This window comes from Rhinolophus sinicus, linkage group LG04 (assembly GCF_036562045.2).
Source record: "Rhinolophus sinicus isolate RSC01 linkage group LG04, ASM3656204v1, whole genome shotgun sequence".
NCBI classification, from domain to species: domain Eukaryota; kingdom Metazoa; phylum Chordata; class Mammalia; order Chiroptera; family Rhinolophidae; genus Rhinolophus; species Rhinolophus sinicus.
The window spans coordinates 44,315,972-44,322,341 of NC_133754.1; the positions used below are offsets into that span (position 1 = coordinate 44,315,972).

A 6,370-nucleotide genomic window follows, 5' to 3' on the forward strand; every position below is an offset into this window, starting at 1 on the left:
TGGATAACCATTTGTCCCAATATCTCTTGCTAAAAAGACTATGTTTTTCCCATTGATTTGCCTTTGCACTTATGTTGAAAATCGAATAACCCTATCTGTGTGAATCTATTTACAGACTTTCTTTTTTGGTCCATTGTTCTTTCTGTATGTGGTTTTTCCAATGTCAGTTCCATTTTCAGGGTTTTTGCTATACTATTTGGATCAGTGCTGTGTATATACCACCCACTGTCCAGTCTGGGACCTGGGGACTGTCTACCCCATAGTTCAGTTCTCACACTTTACCGTATGCTGTTTAGGGTCAGATCCATACAGCTCAGAAGTGAGCCCAGGAGTTCATAAACTTAGCTGAGATGTCTCCTTTCTGCCATGTCTCTGGTATTTTCTAGTTTCCTGTGGTTCCCCCCCCCCCCTTTTTTGTTTGGTCCTCCATCTAGAAAGCTGGGATGTTATTTATGCCACTCTGCCGCACACTTCTCAGAGCAGTGCCCATGTCCAGGACTAGGAGGTGGGAGGACAGAGGGAGAAAAAAACATTGTGAGTTTGTTCCTCTTCTTGGGATCACAGCTCTTCTGATTAAAAAGGAAGTCTCCTTGCCTCAGAGTTTTAGACACCTGCAGATTTCTACTGCTGCTCTAAGGCTGGGATTGCCTGGAGGCTACGGCTCAAGAAAAGAGAGAAAAGGAAGAAAATAAGAAAAACAGGATCTGCAAACTCTGGTAATTAGGAGTCCTCTTGCCAGTCACTTTAGCCAGAACTAGAGCTTTTCTGGGAACTCTGTCCATCCATGACTGGGGCCCGCTTCCAGGTTTCAGACTACCTGGAGTCCAGGTACGGAGAATATCAAAGAGAGCAAACATAGGAAACTCACTTCCAGGTGGTAGCACAAATTCTGGTCTTTCCCAATCCATCTGCTTCCATTTATTTTTCAGAGTCCTCATGCGGGTTTCACAGCTGCATTCAGGGAGACAGACAGGGTAGAATATGCTTTCTCCATCTTACCTGGGTCCAGAATTCCTACACACAAGGCATTTTTTATATAGTTTTAATATATACTGAATTTTCCAGGAATGCACCTAACGTGTGCATTATCAGGAGATAATGTATTTGATTTTGTTTATAACTATAAGAAACTGGGTTCATCATCTTCTAAGCTTACCAAAGGCAACACTACCCATGGCATTTGGGGTGTGCTGTTGGCCAGCACAACACCCCCTTGTGAGCCTGCATTTGCAGTTCTGTATTCTCCAGTGATTCTGCAGACATCTACAGTCTTTGTTCTGCTCGCTACTTTGTGCTTTACCTGAGGCATTAAAATATTGAAAGACTTATTCCTTTTTTATAAATTAACTTAACTTTTATTTTTCTGTATATTATAGATAGGGCTTCACTGTGGTATTTTTGAAATGATGTGCTTTGCTCGATTAAAGAGGACTTTTAATCTTTTGACAGACCTCTAGTCTAGAGGTGCTTTGGGGGCTGGCCAGATAGCTCTGTTCATGTAATTTCAGAAACTCTCCATGTGTTTTCTCAAGCACGGTGGTCTCAGGGTAGTTGGACTTTCTTACATGGCAGCTCAAGGCTCCATGAATGTTCCCAGAGCTCCAAAACAGAGCTGCAAGAATTCTTATGACCTAGAATTGGAAGTCCCCAAAGGCCACATTCCACTGATCAAGCGAGTCACTGAGGGCCAGCCTGGATTCAGGGAAGGCCAAGGCAGGACCTGCTCAGAAAGGTCTGGCACCAGGGAAAGTGTGTGAATAAAGTAACAACTTGGAGGGCCACGCTCCCCAGACTCCAACTGGTGAAGAAAATGCTCAGCATTGAGTACATCTTGATAATTCATAAAACAAATAGAAAAGTCCCTTTTGCTGGGTGAATATGCACGTGGTGTACATGGTAATCTCCTTGTCCTTGAACAGAGCTACCGAGGGTGTCCTTTGAATGCCTATGTGCACAGAGCAAATATATATTTACTCAATATCACACTGCTAATTATATGGGTGATAAAGCGAATAAGTCTCTGCCCTTCAGGACGACAGTATTGTAAAAACAGGTGTACAAATATTTATAAATTAGCATGCGAAAATTGCCAATCTAAAGAGGTGTGTTGGAAAGCTTTATGAATTCAGAAGAGAGAACGAATTTATTTTCATCTCTAATCATCTATCTGCTGTTTCAACCCTGGCTTCCCATTGGAAGCACCAGGGGAAATTGTTAAACATAATAGCCCCCGCTACTCATAGTATGATTAAGTGGGGAGGGCAGACATGAGTATTTACAAAGAGCGCTCCACATGATTCCCATGGGAAGCCAGAGTTGTGACCAGTGCCTGGAGTCCCCCTACTTTCCTGATGACCAGACTCCCCTGGGTTCCTTCGTGAACAGCGTTACTTTCCCTGGGAGACAGGGATTCAGCATGTCTGAGTGAGACCAAGAGTTTGTAGGTCCAACAAATGCGCAGGTGAATCCTGTCATCACTGTGCTCCAAACCCTTCCCACTACTTAATGCAAATTCCACTCTGAATCTAAACTCTATCTCAATCTCAAATATCTCAATAAAATCCTACCTCCAAAGTCAGCCCTAAATTGAATCCTCACTTAATGATTTCCTTCAATTGACACCCTATTGCTTACTTCAAATTTTAACTCCCCAATTCATTCGATAACACCTTTAAGGAAAAGGCCCCATTGTGAGCCCTATTTTGCCATCCTTTCCTCCACCTTTATCTCTATCAGCTTGTTTAACCATACATGGGAGTCATTTGGTTCCTTAGCTTTAGAGACAGGCAGACCTCTGCTGGAATCCCAGTTCCACTTTCAGCAAGTTGTATAATCTAAGACTTATCTTTCGTTATCTGTGGAATGGGGATAATACCTGCCTTACAGGATTGTTTGGAAGCATTAAACAGTGATGTCTGGGAGGCGTTTAGGGTTACTAGATGCAATTAACATTCTTCCAGCCCCCATGATGATTCCATTCCAAGCCTCAATCCCAGAAGCGTCAGTCTAAATGGCTTTAGAAAATCTAAATAAAATGTATGTGACAGCGTTGTGAAGGTCAAGGAAAAATCTTACCTTACTCAAAAAGAATAAGAAAAATTGAGGTGAGTTGGACCTCGCACAGCCATGGCTCTGCACTAGCCCATGGCCACGGGCCTCACAAGGGCCCCCGAGGTGACCGAGGACGTGAGCGAGCCGAGGCACGGCTGCCAAGTTGGTGCGGGATGTGATCCGGCAGGTGTGCGGCTTTGCCCCCTGCGAGCGGCGCCGGGGAGCTGCTCAGGTCTGTAAGGACCAGCGGGGCCCTGAAGTTCATCAAGTAAAGGGCGGGGACGCACATCTGCACTAAAAGGAAGAGAGAGGGGCTGAGCACCGTCCTTGCAGCTGCGAGGGAGGCAGCATTCAGGAAGGACCATTACACAGAGAGGGGAGCCCCAGTCCATCTCTGTGTAATAATAAACTTTTTCAGAGAAAAACAAAACAAACAAAAAGGAATCAGAAAAATTATGAGACAACAATGGTTTGCTGAAATGTCTGACCTTTTTCCCTTCTACCTATCAATGACAGTTCAGAATGCAGCTTTTAAAAAGTCAGATCTATTTAATTTGGAAACTTTTACTATATGCACTAAAGGCGTGTCAGCAACAGATGTTTCAGATTATTTCTCTTTTGACCTCATTTATAAATCTGCCATAGTTTGCTGTTCAGTTTTTGAAAATTTTGTTTTTTCTTTTAAATGGTAATTACCTTTTTTCCAGGTTTTAGGTTTCATCACAAATCCACATTTCTCTACTCTAGAAGAAGCAAAATCATGTATAGGAATAATTCCAGCTTTGGTATTTTCAATATTTTAGAAAATAGAGAATGACAAATGATTTTTTTCTACTACAATCCCTTCTGTGTATTCCTCACCATGCATAGGCTCTCTTCTAGAAGTAGGACATAACCTACTTTTATGTCAGTTACTAAGAAGGATCAACAGAAAACAATATTTTTAACCTAACTTTAAAAATAGTTCCCTTTTTGGTAGAATGGAAATTAATGGGAATGGAGTTCCCATTGAAAATGCCAAAAGAAGAAATATCATTTATAAAAGAAACATATTCACATTACCTACACATACAGTCAGATTCAGGGTCAATAATGTTAAGGTAAAGAAAGGGTTATCTATCTATCTATCTACCCTTAAACTTGGAGCATATGTGTGTATGTAAATTCTTCAGGTTTAAGTATTTAAACTATATTGTTAATGGAAGCTATGACTGAAAATTCATTACAATTTAACATCATTAGAAATTCTAATAAAATGAATGAGAGTTGGGAACAATCTCATGTGACTGGGGGGGGGAAAGATTATTCTCTATACTGAGAAAGCCCCACTTCTTCTGACTCTTTTTTTGGTTGGACAAGAATAATAATCATGCCCATTCTTCTGACATTTTTTTGTGGAATTTTCATTCTTGCTCTTTTCCTGTCTTTGGTATGTCTTGTTCTCTCTTTCTCTTTGGTGTGGATGCCTGCTGTAATAATAACACATCGTTTTTAATTTCTCAGAAATCCATAAACATGCAATTAAAATGAAATAGAAAATGTTTAGCTCAAAAGACATAAGCTCTTTTAGCCGAACTTTTCAATTCCCTTTTATAACTTCTAGGTTAACCTAATGGTCTCCTGTCTGTAGTGGAGTGGTACTATACAGCAAAGTGCACGATAAAAGTCTTCGTTCAGTTTTAAAAGGAGCAATGTTTCAAATCCTAATTAGGATGTAAGGGTACCACTTACACATTTTTGCCAAAGTGACCACAGGCAGACTTGCCAATATGTGTGCAACATTGTTATTCATTCTTAAATCTTTAAGTTCCAAATAACATAAAATGAATTAAAGCCCTTCTTGATCCATATGGAAGGTTCATAAGGTAGCAAAATATGTTTCTTTCAATGAGAGATCATCTGAACAAATGTTGAGTACACTTAAAATTCTGTAAGAGGATGAGCATCACAATGGGGGAGAAACCCCACTGATGGGTTTGTCATGGCAGAAAAGGAGAAATTATGGTTTGAGACAGTGCCTTGATGTGAGCCTGAAATGGCAAGTGGATTAGGGAAGAGGAGCTTGGCGGTAAAGCAGTACAGATCCAACATGTGTCCATGACAGAATTGCTTTCCCTGGAAATACCTAGAGTAGAAGAGTCTAGCTGAAACCAGGGGAGGAGATATTAGCTACAACATTTTTGTCATAACCTTCCTAATAGCTCACAAAGCACAAACACCTACCCAAATGGAGTTTTTATAGGCTGCCATGGGCTAGGCACTATGTCGACAAAAAACTTTCTTGGGACTGATCAAGGAATTCCAAAGGGCAACATTAGCACCAAGGAAAAGATGGAGAGAGGTAAATTTCAGTTGAACCCAGAGAAAAACATCCTAAAAACTAGATTGCTTCACTCCAAGCTGCCTTACCTTGGGAAGTCAACCCCAGCTGCCCCAGCACCCAGAAGCTCCTTCTAATGATTTCTGCAGGCTCAGCCCTCACTCCTCTCATAACCAAAAAAAAAAAACAAAAAACTACAGCCCAGCTGTATATTAGTAACTCTTCACTGCAGGCAGGTGGGTTTAGGCCAGGCTTGGCACCCCTTGCATTGGCCTAAGTAACTGGTGTCAAACAGTGCCAGGTCTAGTGCAAGCACTGCAGTCCAGGCCTTGCATCTTCCGTGCGCCTGGTTAGCTTGCCCTGCTGGCCCTTCTGCCTGGCTCCCTGACACTCAGATTTTCAACCAGCTTTCCCCAAAAGAGGAGGAGGTGGAAGCCCTGCCCAACTCACCTGTTTCCTTCCAATCCCTTTGTCCAAGGTTTGACTCTGTGTCAGGTTTTTCTCCCTAAGGAGACATCCATATACTTCAGCCAGACAACTATGGGAAGGCCGGTATTTCCATAACATTCCTGAAAATCTCATCATTTGGGCTACTGGCCACTAGACATGGCCTGATGTCCTCTAGAGCTGTTGTTCTTCTCATTGCTCATCTTCCTCCCAATTTGACTCAGGGTTTTACACGTGCTTCCTCAGACTTGTCACTTTCATTGCCACAGTGCTTTACGCCTGTTCACTTGTACCCCTCCCCACCTTGGACACTACTGGGTTTAAGGAGTGAATGTTTTGTTCCCTCCTTCAGGTCAATAGAGGGAGGGCATCTTAATTCTTTCTGTCTTACTGTAGAAGATGCTATTAGTGGCCTCCACCCCAACTTCCTTCGGATTCACTTGCAAAATCAAAGGCTACTTACAGCTGACCCCTGAAAATCTCCACTTGAAGGCTTTTTCTGGCCTTGGGAACACACTGTGCCCATGCACAGGGAAACTATAAATGCCGGAC

The 6,370-nt window shown here is 42.2% G+C and overlaps 1 pseudogene; it reads left to right on the forward strand.

Annotated features, from left to right (window-relative positions):
- Positions 1-3,126: 3,126 nt before the first annotated feature.
- Positions 3,127-3,788, forward strand: LOC109460979 (uncharacterized; annotated as a pseudogene).
- The last annotated feature ends 2,582 nt before the right edge of the window (positions 3,789-6,370 follow it).